Consider the following 4,002-nt stretch of genomic DNA (forward strand, 5'->3'; position numbering starts at 1 on the left):
GTATTTTTAGTAGAGACAGCGGTTTTACCACATAGGCCAGGCTGCTCTCGAACTCCTGACCTCATGATCCGCCTGCCTGGGCCTCCCAAAGTGCTGAGATTACAGGCATGAGCCACCGCACCCAGCCTAGAAAATAATTGAGATGCTTCTCCTATGGCAATGAGTCTTTGTATAAATGGACCATAAGTTGAAAAAATTTGTATAATATTTTATATTCACATTATTTGAATAGTCCTTAGTCTTGTCCGAGTGAAACTGATTGCATTCGGCCAGAGAACTTTGCAAGATCTACACAGCACAAAGTGAGTATATTACCTTTAATGTAAGTTGTAAAATTCTAAATAGATGTAGGCTAGAGATTTTCTGAGTCTAAGAGTCTAATTCTTTCCCTATCCCCTTATTACCTGAAATCTCTGAAATTGCCTTCAGTATTTGGGGTGATGGCTACAGATAGAAAATTAAATTGATGGAACCTTCCCTGACCCCCTTATCTAAATTAGCTACACTAGCTTTATGTCCACATGTGTTGATTGCCTACATGTATCTCACACAATCCTCATAACAACTGGCAAGGTCATAATTTCTATTTTATAAACAAGAAATCTAATGCTCAGAAAGCTAAGATAACTTGCCAAGATCCCACAGCTAGGGAACAGCTGAAGCAGGACTCATAATTGTCTGTTAACTGTCCTTTCCTGTAGACCATAATGCAATCACATTTTCATCGTTGTTAAAATGCAAGGGAAAAAAAGCTATTTGTGTTGTCCATGCTAGACGGTAATTCACTTACCTCTTCTAGTAGTTTCAAGGGAGAAAACTAGTTGATTAGACCTTAAAAGCCTTTTATATGGTCACTGATAACATAAAACAAATTAAAATATAATATGGAAGAACCCCCCTAGAGAATTCTAAAGAGTGCAAGCTAGTTTTCCAAGATGAAATTGGCTTGTGTTTAGTTGAAGGAATAGATTGGAAACAGACTGATAAATTTGGACAGCCAGGAAGTCCAAATGGGACCACTCATTATATCATAACCAGACAGGTAGTGCTGAAAGTGAGCTCATTGGCCGGGCGCAGTGGCTCACACCTGTAATCCCAGCACTTTGGTAGGCCAAGGCAGGTGGATTGCCTGAGCTCAGGAGTCGGAGACTAGCCTGAGCAACACAGTGAAACCCCGTCTCTACTAAAATATAAAAATTAGCCAGGCATGGCAGTGTGCATCTGTAGTCCCAGCTACTCAGGAGGCTGAGGCAGGAGAATTGCTTGAACCTGGGAGTCGGAGGTTGCAGTGAGCCAAGGATCGTGCTACTGCAGTCCAGCCTGGGCGACAGAGCAAGGCTCTGACTCAAAGAAAAAAGAAAAAGAAAGAGAAAAAGAAAGTGAGCTCCATCTACAGAGCATCCTCATCTTATTTTATTTTGAGACAGAGTCTCACTCTGTTGCCCATACTGAAGTGCAGTGATGAAATCATGGCTCACTGGAGCCTCAACCTCCTGGGCTCAAGCGATCTTCCCACCACAGCCTCCCAAGCAGTTGGCCCTCATTTTTAAAAACAAACAAAAAAGGCATCTGTCAATCCACATAGATGGACCACTATTCAAATGTAGAGCATTTACTCAACTTAAATCTGTGGCTGGTCGTAGTGGCTCACACCTGTAACCCCAGTACTTAGAGAGGCTGTGGCAGGACGATCTCCCAGGAGTTCAAGACCAACCTGAGCAACACAGTGAGACACCATCTCTATAGATCATTAAAAAACATTAGCTGGTTTTGCTCAAAGCGATAGGAAAAGAAGAAAAGAAAAAAAAAAAATTAGCCAAGCATGGTGGTGCACTCCTGCAGTCCCAGCTACTCAGGAGGCTGAGGTGGGAGGATTTCTTGAGCCTAGGAGGTGGAGGCTGCAATGAGTAGTGATTACACCACTGCATTCCATGCTGGGCAACACTGCGAGGCCCTGTCTAAAAAGAAGAAAGGAAAAGGAAAGAAAAAGAAATGGATTTAGATTCAGAATCCTGGGTTTAACTCCCAGCTTTACCATTATTGGCTGTGTAACCTTGGGTTACTTAATCCTCCTGTTCCTCATTTCCTCATCTATAAATTGGGTATAATATTGGCACTCACCTCATAGTGGTGCTGTAAGAATTAAACGGGCCGGGCGCAGTGGCTCAAGCCTGTAATCCCAGCACTTTGGGAGGCCGAGGCGGGTGGATCACGAGGTCAAGAGATCGAGACCATCCTGGTCAACACGGTGAAACCCCGTCTCTACTAAAAATACAAAAAATTAGCTGGGCATGGTGGCGCGTGCCTGTAATCCCAGCTACTCAGGAGGCTGGGGCAGGAGAATTGCCTGAACCCGGGAGGCGGAGGTTGCGGTGAGCCGAGATCGCGCCATTGCACTCCAGCCTGGGTAACAAGAGCGAAACTCCGTCTCAAAAAAAAAAAAAAAAAAAAAAAAGAATTAAACGGATTACTGTTTGTAAAGTTCTTAGCATAGGCCTGGTCATAGTAAGTCTTTTATAAATGTTTACTATTATAATTATCCTTGGTTCTTAGACTTTCTTTTTCTTTTTTCTTTCTTTTTTTTTCTTTTGTTTCAGAGACTGGCTTTTGCTATGTTGCCCAGGCTGGTTTTGAACACCTGGGCTCAGGCAATCCTCCTGCCTCTCAGCCTCCCAAAGTGCTGGGATTATAGGTGCGAGCCACCATGCCCAGTCATCAGGCATATGTTTAACAAGTATCTGCGGTCTCCGTAAAAAAATTAAAAAGGCCGGGTGCAGTGGCTCACGCCTGTAATCCTAGACCAGCCTGCCCAACATGGAGACAAAAAAAAAGGTATCTAATAATAATAAAATTAAATTACCACTTAATGAGAGCTTACTATGTGCCTTGCCCCGTGCCATTATCTCATTTCATCATCACAGCCATTTTTAGTGATAAGGGGATATCGTTATAATGTCCATTTAAAGATAAGGAAACTGAGACTTAGACAAGTTAAATAATTTGCTCAAAGTTTACACAAGTGGAACCAGCCGGGTGTGGTGGCTCACGCTTGTAATCCTAGCACTCTGGGAGGCCAAGGTGGGTGGATCACCTGAGGTCAGGAGTTCAAGACCAGCCTGGCCAACGTAGTGAAACCCTGTCTCTACTAAAAATACAAGATTAGCTGGGCGTGGTGGGTATGCTTGTAATCCCAGCTACTTGGGGGGCTGAGACAGGAGAGTCACTTGAACCTAGGAGGTGGAGGCTGCAGTGAACTGAGATCACACCATTGTACTCCAGCCTGGACAAAAAGAGCAAAACTCCATCTCAGAAAAAAGAAAAAAAGAGGGAGAGACTAGCCTAGGCAACATAGCAAGACCCTGTCTCAAAAACAAAAAAATAGGTTGGGCATGGTGGCTTACTCCTGTAATCCCAGCACTTTGGGAGGCCGAGGTGGGTGAATCACTTGAGATCAGGAGTTGAAGACCAGCCTGGCCAACATGGTGAAACCCAATCTCTACTAAAAATACAAAAAAATTAGCCAGGCATGGTGGCAAGGGCCTGTAATCCCAGCTACTCAGGAGACTGAGGCAGGAGGATCACTTGAACCTGGAAAGCAGAGGTTGCAATGCGTTGAGATTGCACCACTGCATTCCACCCTGGCAACAGCACAAGACTCTGTCTCAAAAATAAAATAAAATAAATATTTTAAAAAGATTTTTAAATAAAATATAATACTTCTATCTAACAAGAAAAGAAAACATACTAGTCATCTTTAACAAGCATCTTGGAAGACACTTGAATTACAAGAAATCTTCCGGCTGGGTAGGGTGGCCCATGCCTGTAATCTCAGCATTTTGGGAGGCCAAGGCAGGTGGATCACCTGAGATCAGGAGTTCAAGGCAGCCTGGCCAACATGGTAAAACCCCATCTCTACTAAAAATACAAAAAATTAGCCAGGCATGATGCCGGGCACCTATAATCCCAGCTGCTTGGGAGGCTGAGGCAGGAGAATCCCTTGAA

This window comes from Cebus imitator, unplaced genomic scaffold, assembly GCF_001604975.1.
Source record: "Cebus imitator isolate Cc_AM_T3 unplaced genomic scaffold, Cebus_imitator-1.0 Scaffold212, whole genome shotgun sequence".
Classification (NCBI taxonomy): domain Eukaryota; kingdom Metazoa; phylum Chordata; class Mammalia; order Primates; family Cebidae; genus Cebus; species Cebus imitator.